General features: G+C 38.7%; 1 long non-coding RNA gene across 1 annotated transcript in view; it reads left to right on the top strand.

Moving 5' to 3' along the window:
* Positions 1-27598, top strand: part of LOC128660052 (uncharacterized) — an 86765-nt gene that overhangs the window by 36830 nt on the left and 22337 nt on the right. Inside the window, exon 2 of the long non-coding RNA XR_008402504.1 lies at positions 6848-6963. This is a non-coding gene — a long non-coding RNA (uncharacterized LOC128660052). The remainder of the gene's footprint in view (positions 1-6847; positions 6964-27598) is intronic.

Below are 27598 nucleotides of genomic sequence, written 5' to 3'. Positions count from 1 at the left end.
AAACAACTTTCCAATTTACTTCTAGTATTTAATTTGCTTCCTTCTCTTGCTATCCTTTGCTGAAAGCTTTATCTAGGAAAGCTCAGGAGCAGCAGAGAGCCTAGGTTCTAGTTGTTGATTGGTAGCTGCATATATATATTGATTGTGATTGGCTTACCCATAAGTTCAGTTAGAAACCATTAGTGCATTGCTGCTAATTCAACAAATGATAGCAAGAGAATGAAACAAATGAGATAATAGAAGTAAATTAGAAAGTTGTTTAAAATTGTATTCTCTATCTGAATCCTAAAAAAATATATGTTTGGGTTTCATGTCCCTTTAAGGGCAATTTATCAATGTCTGTCTGACATGATACGCTGTAGCTTATCATGTCCTACAGACATCGCTGAATGCCGACGGCATTTAACATTGCACAAGCAGTTCACCAGAACTACTTGTGCAATGCCGCCCCCTGCAGATTCGTGGCCAATCGGCCGCTAGCAGGGGGTATCAATCAGTCCGATCGTATAGGATCGGGTGGATTGCAGACCGCAGACTCAGAGGCAGCAGATCAGTTATGGAGCAGCGATCTTTAGACCACTCCTTCATAACTTCTGTTCCCGGCCAGGTTGAAGGCTCGTGCGGAATGGAGCATTTTTGCCATTTAAACAGAAATAGAGTCTTGGTTTTTTTTTTCTTCTTTACCTATTAAAACTATATATTTATTTTTAGTAGACAACCCAAAGTATTGATCTAGGCCCATTTTGCTATATTTATTTCCACCATTTCACCCCCAAATGCGATCAAATAGAAAATCGTTAACTTTTTCACAAACTTCATAGTTAAAGGGACAGTCAAGTCCAAAAAAAACTTTCATGATTCAGATAGGGCATGCAGTTTTAAACAACTTTCCAATTGACTTTTATCATTAAATTTGCATTGTTCCCTTGGTGGTATTTTTGAAAAGCTAAGCCTAGCTAGGCTCAAACTGATTTCTAAACCGTTGAAAACTGCCCTTTAGCTCAGAGCATTTTGAAAGTTTTTTACTTTTAGACGGTACTAGTTAATGTGTGTCATATAGATAACATTGTGCTCACTCCTGTGCAGTTATTTAGGAGTCTGCACTGATTGACTAAATTGCATGTCTGTCAAAAGCACTGAGATAAGGGGCAGTCTGAAGAGGCTTACAGGGAGTGCAGAATTATTAGGCAAATGAGTATTTTGACCACATCATCCCCTTTATGCATGTTGTCTTACTCCAAGCTGTATAGGCTCGAAAGCCTACTACCAATTAAGCATATTAGGTGATGTGCATCTCTGTAATGAGAAGGGGTGTGGTCTAATGACATCAACACCCTATATCAGGTGTGCATAATTATTAGGCAACTTCCTTTCCTTTGGCAAAATGGGTCAAAAGAAGGACTTGACAGGCTCAGAAAAGTCAAAAATAGTGAGATATCTTGCTGAGGGATGCAGCACTCTTAAAATTGCAAAGCTTCTGAAGCGTGATCATCGAACAATCAAGCGTTTCATTCAAAATAGTCAACAGGGTCGCAAGAAGCGTGTGGAAAAACCAAGGCGCAAAATAACTGCCCATGAACTGAGAAAAGTCAAGCGTGCAGCTGCCAAGATGCCACTTGCCACCAGTTTGGCCATATTTCAGAGCTGCAACATCATTGGAGTGCCCAAAAGCACAAGGTGTGCAATACTCAGAGACATGGCCAAGGTAAGAAAGGCTGAAAGACGACCACCACTGAACAAGACACACAAGCTGAAACGTCAAGACTGGGCCAAGAAATATCTCAAGACTGATTTTTCTAAGGTTTTATGGACTGATGAAATGAGAGTGAGTCTTGATGGGCCAGATGGATGGGCCCGTGGCTGGATTGGTAAAGGGCAGAGAGCTCCAGTCCGACTCAGACGCCAGCAAGGTGGAGGTGGAGTACTGGTTTGGGCTGGTATCATCAAAGATGAGCTTGTGGGGCCTTTTCGGGTTGAGGATGGAGTCAAGCTCAACTCCCAGTCCTACTGCCAGTTTCTGGAAGACACCTTCTTCAAGCAGTGGTACAGGAAGAAGTCTGCATCCTTCAAGAAAAACATGATTTTCATGCAGGACAATGCTCCATCACACGCGTCCAAGTACTCCACAGCGTGGCTGGCAAGAAAGGGTATAAAAGAAGAAAATCGAATGACATGGCCTCCTTGTTCACCTGATCTGAACCCCATTGAGAACCTGTGGTCCATCATCAAATGTGAGATTTACAAGGAGGGAAAACAGTACACCTCTCTGAACAGTGTCTGGGAGGCTGTGGTTGCTGCTGCACGCAATGTTGATGGTGAACAGATCAAAACACTGACAGAATCCATGGATGGCAGGCTTTTGAGTGTCCTTGCAAAGAAAGGTGGCTATATTGGTCACTGATTTGTTTTTGTTTTGTTTTTGAATGTCAGAAATGTATACTTGTGAATGTTGAGATGTTATATTGGTTTCACTGGTAAAAATAAATAATTGAAATGGGTATATATTTGTTTTTTGTTAAGTTGCCTAATAATTATGCACAGTAATAGTCACCTGCACACACAGATATCCCCCTAAAATAGCTATAACTAAAAACAAACTAAAAACTACTTCAAAAACTATTCAGCTTTGATATTAATGAGTTTTTTGGGTTCATTGAGAACATGGTTGTTGTTCAATAATAAAATGAATCCTCAAAAATACAACTTGCCTAATAATTCTGCACTCCCTGTAGATACAAGGTAATCACAGAGGTAAAACATATATTAAAGGGACAGTCTAGGCCAAAATAAACTTTCATGATTCAGATAGAGCATGTAATTTTAAACAATTTTCCAATTTACTTTTATCACCATTTTTGCTTTGTTCTCTTGGTATTTTTAGTTGAAAGCTTAATCTAGGAGGTTCATATGCTAATTTCTTAGACCTTGAAGCCCACCTCTTTCAGATTGCATTTTAACAGTTTTTCACCACTAGAGGGTGTTAGTTCACATATTTCATATAGATAACACTGTGCTCGTGCACGAGAAGTTATCTGGGAGCAGGCACTGATTGGCTAGACTGCAAGTCTGTCAAAAGAACTGAAAAAAGGGGCAGTTTGCAGAGGCTTAGATACAAGATAATCACAGAGGTTAAAAGGGATTATCTATCTTTTAAAACAATACAAATTCTGGTGTAGACTGTCCCTTTAATATAACTGTGTTGGTTATGCAAAACTGGGAAATGGGTAATAAAGGGATTATCTATCTTTTTAAACAATAACAATTCTGGTGTATACTGTCCCTTTAAGGTTTTTATTAAAAAGTATTTCTACTCCTTTTTTCCTAGATTTGCGGGGGTTGCAATATCATCTCCCACCCATTTCATCTTAAATTTCTCCATTTCTTGTAAATTAAGATGGCTCTCTTGGATACCAGCAATATCTGGATTATTTTTACCTAGGTGTTTGATAATAAGAGTCCTCTTAAATGGGGACGTAATACCCCCCACATTCCACGATAAGATGTTTACTCCTCTGGATATCTGACCTTGCATTTAACAAGACAATAGGTGAAAAGGGAAGAGAGCGCGTGTGAGGGGGAGAAGGAGGAGAAAGAAAGATAATCTCACCCTCCAAAACTGATGATCCCAGACATTCCATTATAGCTGAAGGTCCCTCAGGCAGCCTAATAGTCACACTAGCATTGGCCATTCTAGCTATGTACTGTGATAATATTGTATAGGGCTAAATACATTTTGATTATTGTTCTTAAAATGAGCTGCTATACATTAATGTCTTTTATTAACCTATTGAATCAGCTAGTGCTATTGGGCTTATGAAGATTCTTTTAACCCTTTCACTACCGGGACTTCCAGACAAAACTTGCCCAAAATACCAGAGAATTTTTAGCATTTTTGCTATCACTCCATATAAACAGAAATAGAGCCTTGTTTTATTTTATTTACCTATCAAATCTATATATTTTTTTTAAATAGACAACTCAAGGTCTTGATCCAGGCCCATTTTGGTATATTTCATGCCACCATTTCACCGCCAAATGCCATCAAATAAAAGAAATTGGTACTTTTTTCACAAACTTTGGGTTTCTCACAGAAATTATTTACATTCTGCTTGTGCAATCATGGCACAAATGTTTGTAAAAGTTTCTCCGGGATCCTTTAATTACAGACACATATGGCTTTGTCATTGCTTTTTGGTAATTAGAAGGCTGCTAATTGCTGCTGTGCCCCACACTTCTATTATTCCCGGCAGTGAAGGGGTTAATTAGGTAGCTTAAAAGGTTAATGTTAGCTTTAGTGTAGAGATTAGCCTCCTACCTGACACTCCCCACCCCCTGATCTCTACCTGAACCCTCCTAAACAGCTCTCTTCCCTCTCTCACCCCCCACTGGTAACCCCCATCTTAGGTTCTGGAAATCTGCCAGTATGAAAAAATACTTTTTTTAAAATATTTTTCTCCAGTGTAGGATCTCCCCTTATCCCCCAACCTCCCTGATCCCCCTAAACAGCTCTCTAAATCTCCCCCCTTTTACTGTTAGGCGCCATTTTAGGTACTGGCAGCTGCCTGTCATTACATATAAAACCATTTTTATAAATTTTTTCTGTTTATCAGGCTTTTTTAATATTTGTTGTAGGTAGTTTTTAACCAGCTCCCCCCATCCGTGATTTTTAGTTAGGGGGTCCCCCCACACCCCCAGATCACATTTTCAGTAGCATAGCTGCCCCATCCCTAACTGTCTCTACTCCCTTTGCTTAAATGTTTCCACAGCGTAGGGCCCCTCCCACTTCCTCCTGTCCCCTTCCCACCTCTCCTGCTGGGCCGCCCACCCGACTGCCGCCCACACCTCCCGCAGGCTCCAGCAGAAGGTCGTTACAGACGGTGACACACAAAGTGTCATCGTCTGTAATGATCAGGCATCTGCCCTCATTTGGAGGCGGAGCACTGATTGTGCTCTGGCTCCATATGCGGGAGATGCCTGCAGCTTCAGGAGCTCCAGATCTCGTCTGTAAATTAACAGCCGAGATTGCTGGAGCCTCCTGAAGCAACAACGTATATGTACATTGTGCGGTACGATAGTCAAAGTACCGCACAACGTATATATATGTCGTATTGGGTGAAGGGGTTAAAAGAAATAGTGATGCTTAATTAAAATTGTCAAATATTAGGGTTTCATATTTAGTAAATATTTTTAATTTAGCAGGGTATAAAACTGTAGCTTTGATAATGGAAGTAAAGTGTCTATAAACTGCAGGTTCTTTCTGAATCATAAAAGTTTATTTTGACTTCAGTGTCCCTTTAAATATGCATGATTCAGAAAGAGCATTTCTTTTTATAACACTTTAAATTAACTTCTTTTATGCTTTGTTTTCTTTGTATCCCTTGTTTAAAAAGAATATGCACATATCCTACACTAGTGGGAGCTCGCTGCTGATTGGTGCCTGCACACATTTATCTCTTGTGATTGGCTAACTAGATGTGTTCAGCTAGCTCCCAGTAGTGTATTGCTGCTCCTATATATGTATCTCATATGTATAACAGGTTAATATTATACATCTGTTTGCAACTAAGTTCTGTTAAAATATAGTGGAAACCCCCTTTGGGTTGGGACAACAATGATGTGAAGGAAGCACTTTACTTTCTGACCTGGAGTGCATATTGTAATGACCAACTATGTTTCCTTCCATACACCCTTGGCTGTGACTTGTTATCTATGACTGTGACCTGTACCTGTAAGATTAATTTACTGTTATATTACTGTTGTGATGTATACTTGAGGAGCAAAATAATAAAAATCTTTTTTCAATTAAATTATGTTAAAATATCAATTTCCATCAATAAAAACATAATATAATGCTGTAGACTGAGATATTTTAGGACACAACAGAAAATACCCCCACATTTAAATAAACAGTTTGTTTCCTCCTTACTTATCCATATGATAATCACACCCTGAGGGGGAGGCAGGGACTCATGTGACACCAGAGGGGACAATAGACATCTATATGAGAACAAAAGTCCAGGTGTGACCCTCTCATTGTCTCCCAACTGACAAGTTGTACTCATGTGAGTCACACAGAGAAAGGTGACCCTCCCACATTAGTATAAATATCTGTGTAACACTCAGTGATATCAAAGGAGGAACCAGAGAGACTTCATACTTACAGAGCTTCTGCTAAACGGTAATATGCAAAACCTGACATAAATCTTTATTAACACACTGTTGTGTTTTATATAACGACTAGCCCTAAAGCCGGTTCACACTGGCCATTTTTTGCAGTACAGCAGTCCCACCCCTTGCTCTCTCTCCCTCTCCCTCTCTTTTGCTCTCTCTCTCTCCCCCTCTCTTTTGATCTCTCTCCCCCTCTCTTTTGCTCTGTCTCTTTCCCCTCTCTTTTTTGTGTTCTCTCTCTCCATCCCTCTCTTTTGCTCTTTCTCTCCATCCCTCTCTTTTGCTCTTTCTCTCCATCCCTCTCATTTGCTCTCCCTCTCCCCCCCTTTCTTTTGCTCTGTCTCTCTCCCCTCTCTTTTGCTTTCAACTAAGAATACCAAGAGAACAAAGCAAATTTGATGATAAAGGTAAATTAGAAAGTTGTTTAACATGACATGCCCTATCTGAATCATGAAAGATTAATTTGGACTTTAATATCCCTTTAAGGGGCAATTATAACACACACAGTGTTAACTCTACTAAATGCTTGTGGTGAATCAATAGAACATATGTAATAACCTAATCAGCTGATCTGTATCACATGACTTGTTACAAGTGCCTTTAATTATACCATATGTACAGTTAATCAGAACCATTATTTATTACTATCTGTCTAAACCATTTAATATACTTTTTACAGACACGGCCAGAGCACTGAGAGATATCAGGTATTGATGTAACTGGAGTGAATAAGGGAACCTTCTTCCTGAGCACAGACATTGGAGCCTGTTATCAGCATGAACTCATATGTGTTAGGTGAGTAAAATAGATATTATGCTGACTTTAGACTAGATCACTCATTAAACAAATATAAACTATTATATTTATATCTGCATCTTTTAAGTACATTTTGTTACAGTTATAAAGAAGGAGCAACCCCCATTGGGATGAGGGTCAGGGCAAAATGTAAAAGAAAAAATAACATTTAGACAAAATATTCAATTTCCTCATATAGCAGTTTTAGGAATGGGAAAAAATGCAAACAGCATAGCCCTCTGAACATAAAGAAGGCAAGAGGCATATAGGAAGTGGGGTAAAATAAAACCAATTTTTTTGGCACCAAGTATGGCGCATGACGCAAAATGAAGTAGAAACATTTTTTTTTTGTGCCAACAAACATCCAGAAATGACGCAACTTCATGCCAAACAACCTGGCGTCAACAAAGACGCAGGAAATGACGAACTTGTGTCATCGTAGATGCACATTCGCACCAAACAATTCTCGTGCCAAGAATGACGCAATAAATTACAGCATTTTGCGACCTCACAAGCCTAATTTTGCCCTTGAAATTAAAGAGAAACAAGTCAATTTGAAAAAAGAGACTATACCCCAGGTAAGAAAATAAACTTCCTAAAACATGATTCCCATACTGGAACTGATAGTCTGTAAACGGAAATATACATATACCTGACTCATGGCATATAGAAGTATCATACATATATTTAAAACTTTATATTAATACATAAAGCGCCAAACCATAGCTGAGATTGTCTTAAATAATGATACATACTTATGAAAGACATCCATCCACATATAGCAGATAGCCAAACCCATACTGAAAACTATCAGCAGAGGTAATGGTATATAAGAGTATATCGTCGATCTGAAAAGGGGGGTAGGAGATGAATCCCTATGACCAATAACAGAGAACCCTTGAAAAGATTTCCCGTGAGTATATACTATAAAATCAATAGGCGATACTCTCTTCACATCCCTCTGACCGAAAATTCAGGATGCCCTTGGCCGAAAACCAAAACCGAAACTGACTTTTTTTTCAAAAATGATTTTAAAATAGGTTTTTTTATATAATTTTATTATATTAGAGTTTTTAATGAATTTAATGGATCTGAAATAAAAAACCTACAAGCCAATAAATAAATAACCATTAACCACACTGAAATTGGACAGAAAAATAAAAAACAATATAAATAAAAATCTGTTAAATCTGTTTCTGTTATATGTGACTGAGTGAAGAATAATATATTGTTGATTATTTAATATCAATATACATTCTTCATTCAGTAACAGAATCAGATTTAAGAGATTTTCTTTTGGTTTACTAGTTATACAAATTCAGTATAGTCCTAGAAAACTTTTCTATCTATGCAAAACAGTAAGGGCTAGATAATTAAAACTTGCAAGAAATGGTTTACACTGCAGTATTAATATTTATTGGCAGACCAGGACTACTGCATGTGTGTTAAACAACAAAGGTGGCATGAAGTATGTTCAATGCAGAAATAAATATCCCCTTTTAAAAGTTTATTATTTTGTTCCTTTTTTATGTGAACAAAACATTTTTATAAATATGCTTATTATTTAAATTCATATTCTTATTATATAAATCACTGTATATTTATTCTTTGCTACACAATTAAACAGTATGTAGGCTGGTTATAAATAGTAAAGTATTAATGGGTGTTATGAAGTTGGAAAGGGTTTTATTCTGCTGCATTTCTCCATAACAAAATCTGTTCAATACACTAAGTAAAAGCCCTGCTTGCATAACTGTTTCCTAGGGATTTAAAACGTAGAAGCTTTGTCTATTACTGCAATTATTCAGCATTTTGTGGAGGAAGAGTTGCTCCGGTTCAGCAGTTTAGCTCTGTTAGAGACAACGGAGGTTTGATTTACAGCAGCCTAACACAGAGCAACCCCCCTCTACCTCCTAACACTACACAGCTGTAAATCAAACCTCCCTCACAGAGCTGAACTGCTGAACCGGAGCAACTCTTCTTCCACAGCACTAAGCAAACTACACCGGAGCCTTCAGAACAGGAAGTGCAGATTATACAGAAAGAGGAAGGAACCGCTCTAGGTAGGAAAGGAGGGAGGAGTCTGTGCTGCAGTGAGTGGTATTCTGGGAAATGTAGTTGCTGCACCGGACTTAATTTTAGGTGCGAGTGGATGCAGTAAGAGGCGGCCAGTAAGTGAAGTTGTGGGGCAGATAGAGCATGCAATTTTCGTCCGGTTTGTCCGTCTTTCGACCCGAATGGGATAGGCTAATTTTCGGCTGAAAATTTCGGCTGCCAAAATTTCGGTTCATCCCTACTTTCCCATATCTTCTTGTCTCTCCCCCTCTCTTTCTATTGCTCTCTCCTCTCTCGTGCCGACCGGACCTGCCCACCGCCCCGGCCATGCCCACTTTCGCCGCACCATGCTGCAAACAGCAGATCAGGTAATGCCAGGTGTGTTTGCCCTTGCCCGCAGTCTCTACTGTGCATGACAGCTTCGGACAAACACACTTGGCCTTTTATATTATAGGATGAGAAAATATTGTTATGTATTTTGTTATGATAAAGATAAATGATTTTACTTCATCTTAGAAACTGAGTTTGTTAAAAAAAACTCAACTGTACTTATTTAATTTGTTTTCTATATGTTTCATGTTGTGAGAGACAGAGCAAAAGAGAGGGGGGAGAGAGAGCGCAAAAGAGAGGGGGAGAGAGAGAGAGCGCAAAAGAGAGGGGGAGAGAGAGAGCGCAAAAGAGAGGGGGAGAGAGAGAGAGCGCAGAAGAGAGGGGGAGAGAGAGAGAGCGCAGAAGAGAGGGGGAGAGAGAGAGAGCGCAAAAGAGAGGGGGAGAGAGAGAGAGCGCAGAAGAGAGGGGGAGAGAGAGAGAGCGCAGAAGAGAGGGGGAGAGAGAGAGAGCGCAGAAGAGAGGGGGAGAGAGAGAGAGCGCAAAAGAGAGGGGGAGAGAGAGAGAGCGCAAAAGAGAGGGGGAGAGAGAGAGAGAGAGCGCAAAAGAGAGGGGGAGAGAGAGAGAGAGCGCAAAAGAGAGGGGGAGAGAGAGAGAGCGCAAAAGAGAGGGGGAGAGAGAGAGCGCAGAAGAGAGGGCGAGAGAGAGAGCACAAAAGAGAGGGGGAGAGAGAGCGCAAAAGAGAAGGGGGGAGAGAGCACAAAATAATTTGTTCCCAATCATTGACTGGTACGGCTAGGGGTTTTTGTGGATAAGCTAGCTTGTTGATTATTTTTAATCTTAAGTTTTATTTATATCTACACTAGTAGTTTGTGTCTACCCATTTTTATTGTATCTCAATAAATGTTAAAGGACCAGTAAACACAGCAGATTTGCATAATCAACAGATGCAAGATAACAAGACAATACAATAGCATTTACTCTGAATTTCAAATGAGTAGTAGATTCTTTTCTAACACATTTTAAAGTTATGTATGTTTCCACTCCCCCCTGTACCATGTGATAGCAATCAGCCAATTACAAATGCATATACGTATATTCTGAGTTCTTGCACATGCTAAGTAGGAGCTGGTGACTCAAAAAAAGTGTAAATATAAAAGACTGTGCACATTTTTTTTAATGGAAGTAAATTGGAAAGTTGTTTAAAATTGCTGTTCTATCTGAATCATGAAAATGTAATAAAGCCTGAGTGTCCCTTTAATCTTTAAATTACACAAACTTTGGACAGCCTCTACTGTCATTGTTCACTTATGATAGATTTCCTGTGAGTGCTCTATTACTGTCATATTTTTTCTTTGCACTTTTTCTGTTACTTATTAAACAGTGAGCACCCCCCATTACTAATTACTATTATTGGGTCTTTTTACCAAAACAATAACATTGACAGCATCTGCTGACACTTTATTGCATTGGTTCTAATTATGGCTATGGGGCTTGATTAGATATTGTTACGTTTCCCACATAACGTTTTAATTATTAAATTGTACACAGCCTTTTAAATGACCTGAGGCAGCGGCTCCTACTTAGCATATGCAGGAGTTCACATTATATAAAAATATGAGTCTGTTATTGGCTGATAGCTGTCACATGGTACAGGTGCAGAACTGCATTTATCAGAAAACAATCTATTGCTCTTTTAACTTTCATACTACGTTTTATTGCATTGTATTTTTATTATGCACCTGTTTTGTAATTCTGTTATGGTCCTTTTAACCCCTTAAGGACCACAGCACTTTTCCATTTTCTGTCCATTTGGGACCAAGGCTATTTTTACATTTCTGCAGTGTTTGTGTTTAGCTGTAATTTTCCGCTTACTCATTTACTGTACCCACACATATTATATACCGTTTTTCTCGCCATTAAATGGACTTTCTAAAGATACCATTATTTTCATCATATCTTATAATTTACTATAAAAAAAATTATAAAATATGAGGAAAAAATGGAAAAAAACACACTTTTTCTAACTTTGAACCCCAAAATCTGTTACACATCTAGAACCACCAAAAAACACCCATGCTAAATAGTTTCTAAATTTTGTCCTGAGTTTAGAAATACCCAATGTTTACGTGTTCTTTGTTTTTTTTGCAAGTTATAGGGAAATAAATACAAGTAGCACTTTGCTATTTCCAAACCACTTTTTTTTCAAAATTAGCGCTAGTTACATTGGGACACTGATATCTGTCAGGAATACCTGAATATCCCTTGACATGTATATATTTTTTTTTAGAAGACATCCCAAAGTATTGATCTAGGCCCATTTTAGTATATTTCATGCAACCATTTCACTACCAAATGCGATCAAATAAAAAAAATTGTTCACTTTTTCACAAATTGTTTCACAAACTTTAGGTTTCTCACTGAAATTATTTACAAACAACTTGTGCAATTATGGCATAAATGGTTGTAAATGCTTCTCTGGGATCCCCTTTGTTCAGAAATAGCAGACATTTATGGCTTTGGCATTGCTTTTTGGTATTTAGAAGGCCGCTAAATGCCACTGCGCACCACACGTGTATTATGCCCAGCATTGAAGGGGTTAATTAGGGAGCTTGTAGGGAGCTTGTAGGGTTAATTTTAGCTTTAGTATAATGTAGTAGACAACCCAAAGTATTGATCTAGGTCCATTTTGGTATATTTCATGCCACCATTTCACCGCCAAATGCGAACAAATAAAAAAAAGCGTTACATTTTTCACAATTTTAGGTTTCTCACTGAAATTATTTACAAACAGCTTGTGCAATTATGGCATACATTGTTGTAAAAGCTTCTCTGGGATCCCCTTTGTTCAGAAATAGCAGACATATATGGCTTTGGCTTTGCTTTTTGGTAATTAGAAGGCAGCTAAATGCCGTTGCGCACCACACGTGTATAATGCCCAGCATTGAAGGGGTTAATTAGGGAGCTTGTAGGGAGCTTGTAGGGTTAATTTTAGCTTTAGTGTAGGTATCAACCTCCCACATGACACATCACACCCCCTGATCCCTCCCAAACAGCTCTCTTCCCTCCCCCACCCCACAATTGTCCCCGCCATCTTAAGTACTGGCAGTAAGTCTGCCAGTACTAAAATAAGAGTTTTTTGGGGATTTAAAAAAAAAAAAAACAATAATCATTCTGCTCTGTAGGATCCCCCCTTAGCCCCCAACCTCCCTGATCCCCCCCAAACAGCTCTCTAACCCCCCTCTCTGCCTTATTATGCGCCATATTGGGTACTGGCAGCTGTCTGCCAGTACCCAGTTTGAACTCAAATGTTTTTTTATCAATTTTTTTTTATTTTATTATTTAGCTGCCCCCCCTCAATTATGTAGCTGCCCCCCCTCAACCCCCAACCTCCCACCCTCCCAGATCGTTTAAATGTTTTATGATGCCACCCTCTCTCCCACCAAGTACCCCTGTTGTTCCATAGTGTAGGTTTCCCACCCCCCCGCGCGCGCGCACCCGCACCCGCACCCGCTCCCGTGCACGCGCGCGCACCCGCGCACGTGCGCGCACTCGATCCCGCCCCCCTTCCCACCAATGGCCGCCCACCCGCCTCCCTAGATCAGCTCCCACCCACCAACGAACATGGCCATTGATGGCCGATGCAGAGAGGGCCACAGGGTGGCTCTCTCTGCATCGGACGGCTAAAAAATGTTATAGCAGGATGCCTCAATATCGAGGCATCACTGCTATAACATGAAAGCAGTTGGAAGTGATCAGGATCGCTTCCACTGCTTTCAAAGACCAACGACGTACGGGGTACGTCCTTGGTCATTAACTGCATTTTTTTGCAGGACGTACCCCATACGTCGTTGGTCGTTAAGGGGTTAAATGGACTGAACTTGTCAAAAAACATCTCATTATGTTATTACTCTATGTAAACACAAACACTTCCTTTTCTTTTCTATATCTAAGATAGCAATTGAAATGAACATTTTAGTGCCTATCCCTCTCATACCCCATTGCAGTGTGATTTAAAGGGACAGTCAAGTCCAAAAAAAACTTTCATTTTTCAAATAGGGCATGTTATTTTAAACAACTTTCCAATTTACTTTTATCAACAATTTTGCTTTGTTCTCTTGGTATTCTAGTTGAAAGCAAACCTAGGAAGGCACATATGATAATTTCTAAGCCCTTGAAGGCCTCCTCTATTTTATTTACTTTTCACAGCAGGGGAGAGCTAGCTCATGTAGGCCATATAGATAGCATTGTGATCACGCCCGTGGCTAGTGGCAGACACTTTGCTAATTGGCTAAAATGCAGGTCAGTAGATAATAACTAAAAGTCATGTGATTAGGGGTGGTCAGAAAATGCTTAGATACAAGTTAGTCACAGAAGTAAAAAGTATATTAATATAACTGTTGGTTTTGCAAAACTGGGGAATGGGTAATAAAGGGATTATCTATCTTATTATTATCTATGGCGTTGACTGTCTCTTTAAGACAACACAGTATTGACCAAGAGAAGTTAAAGGATGGGGGGTGGAGCACATGACAAATACAAAATGTCTGACAGTGAGAATCAGTAGGAAGTACAATACCAATACTGCAGTATCCAATTTAACTTATATTTAAACAAATTATATTTAACGTTTATTTCAGGAGAAAATATTGTTTCATATAAATGACAGAAAATAAAGATTATAATATATTTGTAAAGTTGTGATATGGCCCCAATCATAAATAGATTTCTTTCATGTAATTAACAAGAGTCCATGAGCTAGTGACGTATGGGATATACATTCCTACCAGGAGGGGCAAAGTTTCCCAAACCTTAAAATGCCTATAAATACACCCCTCACCACACCCACAAATCAGTTTTACAAACTTTGCCTCCAAGGGAGGTGGTGAAGTAAGTTTGTGCTAGATTCTACGTTGATATGCGCTCCGCAGCAAGTTGGAGCCCGGTTTTCCTCTCAGCGTGCAGTGAATGTCAGAGGGATGTGAAGAGAGTATTGCCTATTGAATGCAGTGATCTCCTTCTACGGGATCTATTTCATAAGGTTCTCTGTTATCGGTCGTAGAGATTCATCTCTTACCTCCCTTTTCAGATCGACGATATACTCTTATATTTACCATTTCCTCTACTGATTCTCGTTTCAGTACTGGTTTGGCTTTCTACAAACATGTAGATGAGTGTCCTGGGGTAAGTAAGTCTTATTTTCTGTGACACTCTAAGCTATGGTTGGGCACTTTATTTATAAAGTTCTAAATATATGTATTCAAACATTTATTTGCCTTGACTCAGAATGTTCAACTTTCCTTATTTCCAGACAGTCAGTTTCATATTTGGGATTATGCTTTAAATTATCATATTTTTTCTTACCTCAAAAATTTGACTTTTTTCCCTGTGGGCTGTTAGGCTCGCGGGGGCTGAAAATGCTTCATTTTATTGCGTCATTCTTGGCGCGGACTTTTTTGGCGCAAAAATTATTTTCCGTTTCCGGCGTCATACGTGTCGCCGGAAGTTGCGTCATTTTTGACGTTATTTTGCGCCAAAGATGTCGGCGTTCCGGATGTGGCGTCATTTTTGGCGCCAAAAGCATTTAGGCGCCAAATAATGTGGGCGTCTTATTTGGCGCCAAAATATATGGGCGTCGCTTTTGTCTCCACATTATTTCAGTCTCATTTTTCATTTGCTTCTGGTTGCTAGAAGCTTGATGTTTGGCATTTTTTTCCCATTCCTGAAACTGTCTTATAAGGAATTTGATCTATTTTGCTTTATATGTTGTTTTTTCTCTTACATATTGCAAGATGTCTCACGTTGCATCTGAGCCAGAAGATACTACAGGAAAACCACTGCCTGCTGGATCTACCAAAGCTAAGTGTATCTGCTGTAAACTTTTGGTAGCTATTCCTCCAGCTGTTGTTTGTAATAATTGTCATGACAAACTTGTTAAAGCAGATAATATTTCCTTTAGTGATGTACCATTGCCTGTTGCAGTTCCCTCAACATCTAAGGTGCAGAATGTTCCTGATAACATAAGAGATTTTGTTTCTGAATCCATAAAGAAGGCTTTGTCTGTTATTTCTCCTTCTAGTAAACGTAAAAAGTCTTTTAAATCTTCTCTCTCTACAGATGAATTTTTAAATGAACACCATCATTCTGATTCTTTGGACTCTTCTGGTTCAGAGGATTCTATCTCAGAGATTGATGCTGATAAATCTTCATATTTATTTAAGATGGAATTTATTCGCTCTTTACTTAAAGAAGTACTAATTGCTTTAGAAATAGAGGATTCTAGTCCTCTTGATACTAATTCTATACGTTTGGATAAGGTTTTTAAAGCTCCTGCGGTTATTCCAGAAGTCTTTCCTGTTCCTAATGCTATTTCTGCAGTAATTTCTAAGGAATGGGATAAATTGGGTAATTCATTTACTCCTTCTAAACGTTTTAAGCAATTATATCCTGTTCCGCCTGACAGGTTAGAATTTTGGGACAAAATCCCTAAAGTTGATGGGGCTATTTCTACCCTTGCTAAACGTACTACCATTCCTACGTCAGATGGTACCTCGTTTAAGGATCCTTTAGATAGAAAAATTGAATCTTTTCTAAGAAAAGCTTATCTATGTTCTGGTAATCTTCTTAGACCTGCTATATCATTGGCTGATGTTGCTGCAGCTTCAACTTTTTGGTTGGAAACTCTAGCGCAACAAGTAACAAATCGTGATTCTCATGATATTATTATTCTTCTCCAGCATGCTAATAATTTCATCTGTGATGCCATTTTTGATATTATTAGAGTTGATGTTAGGTTTATGTCTCTGGCTATCTTAGCCAGAAGAGCTTTATGGCTTAAGACCTGGAATGCTGATATGGCTTCTAAATCAACTCTACTTTCCATTTCTTTCCAGGGAAACAAATTATTTGGTTCTCAGTTGGATTCTATTATTTCAACTGTTACTGGTGGGAAAGGAACTTTTTTACCACAGGATAAAAAGTCTAAAGGTAAAAACAGGGCTAACAATCGTTTTCGTTCCTTTCGTTTCAACAAAGAACAAAAGCCTGATCCTTCGTCCTCAGGAGCAGTTTCAGTTTGGAAACCATCTCCAGTCTGGAATAAATCCAAGCCTGCTAGAAAGGCAAAGCCTGCTTCTAAGTTCACATGAAGGTACGGCCCTCATTCCAGTTCAGCTGGTAGGGGGCAGGTTACGTTTTTTCAAAGAAATTTGGATCAATTCTGTTCACAATCTTTGGATTCAGAACATTGTTTCAGAAGGGTACAGAATTGGTTTCAAGATGAGACCTCCTGCAAAGAGATTTTTTCTTTCCCATGTCCCAGTAAATCCAGTGAAAGCTCAAGCATTTCTGAATTGTGTTTCAGATCTAGAGTTGGCTGGAGTAATTATGCCAGTTCCAGTTCCGGAACAGGGGATGGGGTTTTATTCAAATCTCTTCATTGTACCAAAGAAGGAGAATTCCTTCAGACCAGTTCTGGATCTAAAATTATTGAATCGTTATGTAAGGATACCAACGTTCAAGATGGTAACTGTAAGGACTATATTGCCTTTTGTTCAGCAAGGGAATTATATGTCCACAATAGATTTACAGGATGCATATCTGCATATTCCGATTCATCCAGATCATTATCAGTTCCTGAGATTCTCTTTTCTAGACAAGCATTACCAATTTGTGGCTCTACCGTTTGGCCTTGCTACAGCTCCAAGAATTTTCACAAAGATTCTCGGTGCCCTTCTGTCTGTAATCAGAGAACAGGGTATTGTGGTATTTCCTTATTTGGACGATATCTTGGTACTTGCTCAGTCTTTACATTTAGCAGAGTCTCATACGAATCGACTTGTGTTGTTTCTTCAAGATCATGGTTGGAGGATCAATTTACCAAAAAGTTCTTTGATTCCTCAAACAAGGGTAACCTTTCTGGGTTTCCAGATAGATTCAGTGTCCATGACTCTGTCTTTAACAGACAAGAGACGTCTAAAATTGATTACAGCCTGTCGAAACCTTCAGTCTCAATCATTCCCTTCGGTAGCCTTATGCATGGAAATTCTAGGTCTTATGACTGCTGCATCGGACGCGATCCCCTTTGCTAGTTTTCACATGCGACCTCTTCAGCTCTGTATGCTGAACCAATGGTGCAGGGATTACACGAAGATATATCAATTAATATCTTTAAAACCGATTGTTCGGCACTCTCTAACGTGGTGGACAGATCACCTTCGTTTAATTCAGGGGGCTTCTTTTGTTCTTCCGACCTGGACTGTAATTTCAACAGATGCAAGTCTCATAGGTTGGGGAGCTGTGTGGGGATCTCTGACGGCACAAGGAGTTTGGGAATCTCAGGAGGTGAGATTACCGATCAATATCTTGGAACTCCGTGCAGTTTTCAGAGCTCTTCAGTTTTGGCCTCTTCTGAAGAGAGAATCGTTCATTTGTTTTCAGACAGACAATGTCACAACTGTGGCATACATCAATCATCAAGGAGGGACTCACAGTCCTCTGGCTATGAAAGAAGTATCTCGAATTTTGGTTTGGGCAGAATCCAGCTCCTGTCTAATCTCTGCGGTTCATATCCCAGGTGTAGACAATTGGGAAGCGGATTATCTCAGTCGCCAAACGTTGCATCCGGGCGAATGGTCTCTTCACCCAGAGGTATTTCTTCAGATTGTTCAAATGTGGGGGCTCCCAGAGATAGATCTGATGGCCTCTCATCTAAACAAGAAACTTCCCAGGTATCTGTCCAGATCCCGGGATCCTCAGGCGGAGGCAGTGGATGCATTATCACTTCCTTGGAAGTATCATCCTGCCTATATCTTTCCGCCTCTAGTTCTTCTTCCAAGAGTAATCTCCAAGATTCTGAGGGAATGCTCGTTTGTTCTGCTAATAGCTCCGGCATGGCCTCACAGGTTTTGGTATGCGGATCTTGTCCGGATGGCATCTTGCCAACCATGGACTCTTCCGTTAAGACCAGACCTTCTGTCACAAGGTCCTTTTTTCCATCCGGATCTGAAATTCTTAAATTTAAAGGTATGGAGATTGAACGCTTGATTCTTGGTCATAGAGGTTTCTCTGACTCCGTGATTAATACTATGTTACAGGCTCGTAAATCTGTATCTCGAGAGATATATTATAGAGTCTGGAAGACTTATATTTCTTGGTGTCTTTCTCATCATTTTTCTTGGCATTCTTTTAGAATACCGAGAATTTTACAGTTTCTTCAGGATGGTTTAGATAAGGGTTTGTCCGCAAGTTCTTTGAAAGGACAAATCTCCGCTCTTTCTGTTCTTTTTCACAGAAAGATTGCTATTCTTCCTGATATTCATTGTTTTGTACAAGCTTTGGTTCGTATAAAACCTGTCATTAAGTCAATTTCTCCTCCTTGGAGTTTGAATTTGGTTCTGGGAGCTCTTCAAGCTTCTCCGTTTGAACCTATGCATTCATTGGACATTAAATTACTTTCTTGGAAAGTTTTGTTCCTTTTGGCCATCTCTTCTGCTAGAAGAGTTTCTGAATTATCTGCTCTTTCGTGTGAGTCTCCTTTTCTGATTTTTCATCAGGATAAGGCGGTGTTGCGAACTTCTTTTGAATTTTTACCTAAAGTTGTGAATTCCAACAACATTAGTAGAGAAATTGTGGTTCCTTCATTATGTCCTAATCCTAAGAATTCTAAGGAGAAATCATTGCATTCTTTGGATGTTGTTAGAGCTTTGAAATATTATGTTGAAGCTACGAAATCTTTCCGTAAGACTTCTAGTCTATTTGTTATCTTTTCCGGTTCTAGGAAAGGCCAGAAAGCTTCTGCCATTTCTTTGGCATCTTGGTTGAAATCTTTAATTCATCTTGCCTATGTTGAGTCGGGTAAAATTCCGCCTCAGAGAATTACAGCTCATTCTACTAGGTCAGTATCTACTTCCTGGGCGTTTAGGAATGAAGCTTCGGTTGACCAGATCTGCAAAGCAGCAACTTGGTCCTCTTTGCATACTTTTACTAAATTCTACCATTTTGATGTGTTTTCTTCTTCTGAAGCAGTTTTTGGTAGAAAAGTTCTTCAGGCAGCGGTTTCAGTTTGAATCTTCTGCTTATGTTTTTTGTTAAACTTTATTTTGGGTGTGGATTATTTTCAGCAGGAATTGGCTGTCTTTATTTTATCCCTCCCTCTCTAGTGACTCTTGTGTGGAAAGATCCACATCTTGGGTAGTCATTATCCCATACGTCACTAGCTCATGGACTCTTGTTAATTACATGAAAGAAAACATAATTTATGTAAGAACTTACCTGATAAATTCATTTCTTTCATATTAACAAGAGTCCATGAGGCCCACCCTTTTTTGTGGTGGTTATGATTTTTTTGTATAAAGCACAATTATTCCAATTCCTTATTTTATATGCTTCGCACTTTTTTTCTTATCACCCCACTTCTTGGCTATTCGTTAAACTGATTTGTGGGTGTGGTGAGGGGTGTATTTATAGGCATTTTAAGGTTTGGGAAACTTTGCCCCTCCTGGTAGGAATGTATATCCCATACGTCACTAGCTCATGGACTCGTGTTAATATGAAAGAAATGAATTTATCAGGTAAGTTCTTACATAAATTATGTTTTTCTACCATTATGTTGTACAGATCTGGGAAGATTCATATTTAAAGTGATAGTAAACACCCAAAATGTTATTGTTTGATAAAATAGATCATCCCTTTATTTACTATTCCCTAGTTTTGCATAACCAACACTGTTATAGAAATATACTTTTTACTTCTGTAATTACCTTGTATCTAAGCTTCTGCAGACTGCCTCCTTATCTCAGATCTTTTCACAGACTTGCATTTCAGGCAATTTGTGCTGATTCTAAATACCTCCATGTGCATGAGCACAATGTTATTTATATGAAACACATGAACTAACACCCTCTAGCTGTGAAAAATGTAAAATGCATTTAGATAAGAGGCAGCCTTCTAGGACTTAGGAATTAGCATAGGAGCCTTCTAGGATTAGCTTTCAACTAAGAATACCAAAAGGACAAAGCAAATATGATGATAAAGGTAAATTAAAAAGTTGTATAAAATTACATGCCCTATCTGAATCATGAAAGATTAATTTGGACTTTAATATCCCTTTAAGGGGCAATTATAACACACACAGTGTTAACTCTTCTAAATGCTTGTGGTGAATCAATAGAACAATACTGAAGGGGTTAATAAATACTATGCATTTATCTTTGATCAGTAAAAGGACACAAAACTACAATAAGAAATGAATGCCCTATTGCTTACATATAACTTAGTTAAAATCAGCTCCAGAGCAGTAATGCACAACTAGCAGTTAGCTAAACACATATGTGTGTACCCACCAATCCCCAGATAGCCCCCAATAGTATAGGATATTTACATATTGATGTCAACAAAGGATACAAAGAAAAACAGTTCATTTGAAAATAGAAGTTAATTTAAAGGTACAGTCTACTCCAGAAAGTTTATTGTTTTAAAAAAAAAAAAAAGATAATCCCTTTATTACCCATTCACCAGTTTTGCATAACCAACACAGTTATATTAATACATTTTTTACCTCTGTGATTACCTTGTATCTAAGCCTTTGTAAACTGCCCCCTATCTCAGTGCTTTTGACAGAATTGCATTTCTTTCATGTAATTAGCAAGAGTCCATGAGCTAGTGACGTATGGGATGTACATTCCTACCAGGAGGGGCAAAGTTTCCCAAACCTTAAAATGCCTATAAATACACCCCTCTCCACACCCACAATTCAGTTTTACAAACTTTGCCTCCCGTGGAGGTGGTGAAGTAAGTTTGTGCTAGATTCTACGTTGATATGCGCTTCGCAACAGGTTGAAGCCCGGTTTTCCTCTCAGAGTGCAGTGAATGTCAGAGGGATGTGAAGATTGTATTGCCTATTTGAATTCAATGGTCTTCCTCTAGGGGATCTATTTCATAAGTTCTCTGTTATCGGTCGTAGAGATTTCTTCTCCTACCTCCCTTTTCAGATCGACGATATACTCCTTATATACCATTACCTGTACTGATTCTCGTTTCAGTACTGGTTTGGCTATCTACTATATGTAGATGAGTGTCCTGGGGTAAGTAAGTCTTATTTTTTGTGACACTCTAAGCTATGGTTGGGCACTTTATAAAGTTCTAAATATATGTCTTTAAACTTATATTTGCCATGATTCAGGTTAATCAGTATTCCTTTAAAATTCAGACTGTCAGTTTCATTATTTGGGATAATGCATTTCAATTCAATTTATTTTTCCTTACCTTGAAAATTTTAATTGACCATTTTTCCCTGCGTGCTGTTAGGCTCGCGGGGGCAGAAAATGTTTCTTTTTATTGCGTCATTCTTGGCGCTGACTTTTTTGGCGCAAAAATTTGTCATTTCCGGCGCCGTAGTTGACGCCGGAAGTTGTATTCTGTTAACGTCATTTTTGACGCATGCCTATTCAGACATTTTTTGCGGCAAAAAATGTGGGCGTCGGTTTCGACGTCAGAGGATGTGGCATCATACTTGGCGCCAGAAGTATGGGCGTTGTATTTGGCGCCAATAATGTGGGCGTCATATCTCTCTATTGTTCTCTCTCCCCCTCTCTATTGTTCTCTCTCTCCCCCTCTCTTTTGCTCTCTCTCCCCCCTCTCTCTACCCCTCTCTTCTTTTGCTCTCTGTCTTCCACACTCTATTGTTCTCTCTCCCCCTCTCTTTTGCTCTCTCTCCCCATCCTCCCTCTCTCTCCCCATCCACCCTCTCTCTCCCATCCCCCCCCCTCTCTCCCATCCCCCCCTCTCTCCCATCCCCCCCTCTCTCTCCCATCCCCCCTTTCTCTCCCATCCCCCTCTCTCTCCCCCTTCTCTTTTGCGCTCTCTCTCCCCTCTCTTTTGCGCTCTCTCTCTCTCCTCCTCTCTTTTGCGCTCTCTCTCTCTCCCCTTTCTCTTTTGCACTCTCTCTCTCCCCCTTCTCTTTTGCACTCTCTCTCTCCACCCTTCTCTTTTGCGCTCTCTCTCCCCCTCTGTTTTTGCGCTCTCTCTCCCCCTCTCTTTTGCGCTCTCTCCCCCCCCCCCTCTCTTTTGCGCTCTCTCTCCCCCCTCTCTTTTGCTCTGTCACTTTCCCCTCTCTTTTGCTCTTTCTCTCCATCCCTCTCTTTTGCTCTCTCTCCCCCTCTCTTTTGCTTTCTTTCCCCCGTCTCTTTTTCTCTCTCTTCCCTCTATTTTGCTCTTTTCCCTCTCTTTTGCTCTCTCTTTCCCCTCTCTTTAGCTCTTTCCCATATCTTCTTGTCTTTCCCCCTCTTTTTCTATTTCTCTCCCCTCTCTCGTGGCCATGACCGGCCACGCCCACTTTCGCCACACCGTGCTGCATATAGCAAATCAGGTAAGGCCAGGTGTGTTTGTCCTTGCGCTGTCTCTACTGCGCATGACAACTTCGGACAAACACACTTGGCCTTTTATATTAGATGATGAGAAAATATTGTTATGTATTTTGCTATGATAAAGATAAATAATTTTACTTCATATTAGAAACTGAGTTTATGTTAACAAAAAAACTCAACTGTACTTATTTAATTTGTTTTCTATATGTTTCATGCTGTGCTGATGAATTTATTGTTAGTTCTTTGATTCAAAAAGCTAATGATTTATAGCAGTTTTCAAGCTTGAGGAGGTCTGTCCAATACTACATTTGTGGGGGGTGCTGCTGTTATCCAATGAGCAATATATTTTTAAGTATCAGCCAATTAGAATCCTGTATTTCCCTATAGATTTATAATTAATTATACAGCCTAGATAAACCATTTTCATTTAATGTTAGTCTGAAGCTGCTATTTGCTCCAGTAATAAATATCACTCAGCTTATGGCCCTGTTGTATTAGTCTCATCACATTTACTGATCTAATCATAAATATCTTGTGATCTGCATATTATTTTATTGTATGTGCCACTAATCAGTAGCTAGCGCACCATAGTGCATTATATGCTTTGTCACAAAGGTCTTCAAGTTAATAAAGCAGAAGGAAATTGGACATTTGTTTTAATTTGAATTATAAAAGGTTAATTGTGACTTTGCTGTCCCTTTAATGTGTTTCTAATGACTTGTTTTACCAGTGTATAAAATAGTATAAAGTGTATGGGAAATTTCACCTTTAAGTTTAGTTTTTATGTAAAATAACTGTTTGCTGTTTGTAATTTATTTTCATTATTAAATTGTTCACAGCCTTTTAAATGACCTGAGGCAGCGGCTCCTACATAGCATATGCAGGAGTTCACATTATATAAAAACATGAGCCTGTTATTGGTTGATAGCTGTCACGTGGTTGTCGTCAGTATATGGCAGGGTTATAACACAATATATATTTATATATATTTAATCATTATCCTTTAAACTAAACCCCAATAAAATATGCATATACCAAAAACCATAAAATTAAAATAAAATTCCTGAATTCTTTTTATTAGTTAATATCTATAAACACATTGAAATATATTTGTAAGAACGAAAATATGAATCAATACTATACACGTTTGAATTATTAAAATATGCAATGCATAGATCATAAAAGTTGCCTTATTCACAATAGCCTCCCAAAACATTTAAAATATCACACTGAAACCAAGACTAACATTCAAACAGTACAATCAGCTCTATAGCTACAATTTGATTCTAATACAATTATAATTTAAAGCATCAAGATAGTATATATTATTTGTGCCAATAATCAAACTTCTATGCCAATTTATCTAAGCTGAATTAAATTCTTAGTTACCTACAGTTAAGACAAATTCTGAGATATATATATCTATATTTGCAAAGATAAATTAGTTTAAAATACACAGGCTATGAAATGTTAGTTTTAAAACACAATTTATTCCTTTGTCTGCTACCTACATCAATAATGGATGTTTGTTTTAAATATTTTGCATACAAAAAGGCAAGCTTAAAACTATTCAGGACTATGAATATAATTCTAAAATATAAATATGCTCTTTAAATCTATCAGTTGTAATTTAACTGCAGTGACTATGCATATATTTTGTTTTAGACATTTACCTGTAATTAGCAACCTTTTATACTTTACCAAAAATAAACAAATCGATATCCAATTTTCAAAAACTTTTTTGTTTCACCTCAGAATACAAATAAGCGTATTTTGCAAAGGATAAGGAAAAAGGTAGCCCATCTTTGCTTATAGTAACAGTATTTCAAACGCAGCCAATTTCCAGTTACAAGTTAGCTCAGCAGCATGTGCCCTGCTCCTATCTTGCATTAAGCTTATATATGTTTCAATCATTGGTGAAATTGGAAATGCACAACGGAAGCTTGTCTCGGATTGGCCCTTCTAGCTTGTCCCTTCTCATTGGATATCTGGGAGGTCTTATCGGATTGGCCCTGGGAAATTTCATTTTTAACAGCCAAAGGCCTTCTGGCTGTCATACTGGATCTTGGCCATCGGGGGCAACAGACAAACAAACAGTTTCATTTAATAATTTCTAACATTTAAAAGCATTTCTTTAAAATGTGTAATATAAAATGTTATAATTTCTTTATATTTATAAGTTACATGTTCAAATGTACTGTACTATGTCACATTATTTATTCTGATTATTTTAAGACCACATGTGAATTTATTCCACTTATAATATATAAAATGCGTTTAAAACCATATCTTTTATTAAACAACATAAAATCATAATATCTTCATCCTGGATTCAATTTCCTTCTTCAGCCATCCGCTCAACTTCACATACATCTCTCTCTCTCTCTCTCTCTCTCTCTCTCTCTCTCTCTCTCTCTCTCTCTCTCTCTCTCTCTCTCTCTCTCTCTTCTCTCTCTTCTCTCTCTTCTCTCTCTTCTCTCTCTTCTCTCTCTTCTCTCTCTTCTCTCTCTTCTCTCTCTTCTCTCTCTTCTCTCTCTTCTCTCTCTTCTCTCTCTTCTCTCTCTTCTCTCTCTTCTCTCTCTTCTCTCTCTTCTCTCTCTTCTCTCTCTTCTCTCTCTTCTCTCTCTTCTCTCTCTTCTCTCTCTTCTCTCCCTTCTCTCTCTTCTCTCTCTTCTCTCTCTTCTCTCTCTTCTCTCTCTTCTCTCCCTTCTCTCCCTTCTCTCCCTTCTCTCCCTTCTCTCCCTTCTCTCCCTTCTCTCCCTTCTCTCCCTTCTCTCTCTTCTCTCTCTTCTCTCTCTTCTCTCTCTTCTCTCTCTTCTCTCTCTTCTCTCTCTTCTCTCTCTTCTCTCTCTTCTCTCTCTTCTCTCTCTTCTCTCTCTTCTCTCTCTTCTCTCTCTTCTCTCCCTTCTCTCCCTTCTCTCCCTTCTCTCCCTTCTCTCCCTTCTCTCTCTTCTCTCTCTTCTCTCTCTTCTCTCTCTTCTCTCTCTTCTCTCTCTTCTCTCTCTTCTCTCTCTTCTCTCTCTTCTCTCTCTTCTCTCTCTTCTCTCTCTTCTCTCTCTTTTCTCTCTTCTCTCTTCTCTCTTCTCTCCTCTCTCCTCTCTCCTCTCTCTCTCCTTTCCCATTTGGCCAGATGCAGTAACTAACCTTTCCAGTTGTGATTTTATTTTAGCTGTGAGCTAGCTGGTGAGTGCTGGGTGTTTCTATGTGTTGTATTACTTTTTTGTTTGTAATCCCCCTTGTTTCTTGCACCCATTCCGGACTGGGGTTAACTGCCTGTGGCTCTGGTGACATCACAGCTTTTTTGGAGTGCTATTTAGCACCCAGGGCTGGATGTTGCTGAGTCACAGGATGTGTACCTGGTTCGGTCTTGGAGTGCAGTTCCCTTCCATGTTTTGTATTTTCTCTGGGTGATTACATCCACCTGTGCACCCCTTCTTTGTTCTCAGTCTGTTTGGCTTTGTGAGCTCGCATGATGGTGTGGCTGTGTTAGGGACTCAGGCAATGGAAAGGACCTTGACGTGGTGCCTGAGCTTTCCCATTTGGCCAGATGCGGTAACTAACCTTTCCAGTTGTGATTTTATCTTAGCTGTGAGCTAGCTGGTGAGTGCTGGGTGTTTCTATGTATTATATATATATATATATATATATATATATATATATATATATATATATATATATATATATATATATATATATATATATATATATATATATAATATATATATATATATATATATATATATATATACCCCACACACACATATACACACACACACACACACACATACACATATATATATATCAGTAGCAGAGATGTGCACTCTCACTTTGTAGCAACTGCCAGGGTGCTAGTAGGGATCAATATAGAAAAGCAACAAACTTGCACTCACTGGTCTTTTTTGTGAAATATTTTACTGGCAGTAAAATAGTGCAAGTTTGTTGATTTTATATATATATATACATACACTCATTTGAGTATTCCCTTATTCATATAAAATCCAGCTGATTACACATTGTTATACACAAACAAAATTATATCAATTTCTATTAAAAAAAAATTAATTCAATTGGCTACATTGTAAACGTGTTTTTGCTGGTCAAACTTTCATGGCTTCAATACACAGCAGGGGTCATTTTACAAGTGGTTGTCAAAAGCCACAATTTCTTGAAGACGTTTGTAGCCTCAGCCATTTCCCAGACATTGTGTCTGTGTAACACTGTATGAGGTTATCTATCTGATCATTCTGTTTTCAGATGTTCTGTAAATCAAGAAAGGGAGATTTCCTGTTTGATCCGAGATTTATAACAACCAAAAAATATAGATGGTTTCAGAGTAGAAAGGGATTTTAACTTCACACCTCAGCGGGATATCTTTTGGAAACAATCCTTTGTTCTCAGATGTGGAATACATAGAATATACAGATGACTATCTTTTGAGACAATCTGTCTTTTCTTTGAAATGGTTCAATGGTCCTATCCTATATCAAGCTATAAACCTCTGCTCTTCCTCAAAATAACTTTGACAACATTTCTTTTTAAGTGACTTTGTGACCCATCCTGTGTAATCAACAGAAGTGGGGGAGGATTGAATATGGGTTTCAAGTAAATTTTTCTTCTACAAGATATGACGAGTCCACGGATTTCATCCTTACTTATGGGATATTAACCTCCTGCCAGCAGGAAGTGGCAAAGAGCACCACAGCAGATCTGTATATATAGCTCCTCCCTTCCCTCCACCCCCAGTCCTTCTCTTTGCCTGTGTTAGTAGTAGGAAGAGGTAAAGTGAGGTGTTAGTTTAGATTCTTCAATCAAGAAGTTTTTTTATTTTAAAATGGTGCCAGTGAGTACTATTTTTCTCAGGGAGAAATCGTCAGTCTATTACTTCACAA

This window comes from Bombina bombina, chromosome 5 (genome assembly GCF_027579735.1).
Source record: "Bombina bombina isolate aBomBom1 chromosome 5, aBomBom1.pri, whole genome shotgun sequence".
NCBI lineage: Eukaryota > Metazoa > Chordata > Amphibia > Anura > Bombinatoridae > Bombina > Bombina bombina.
This window is presented reverse-complemented; position numbering and strand designations above follow the sequence as displayed.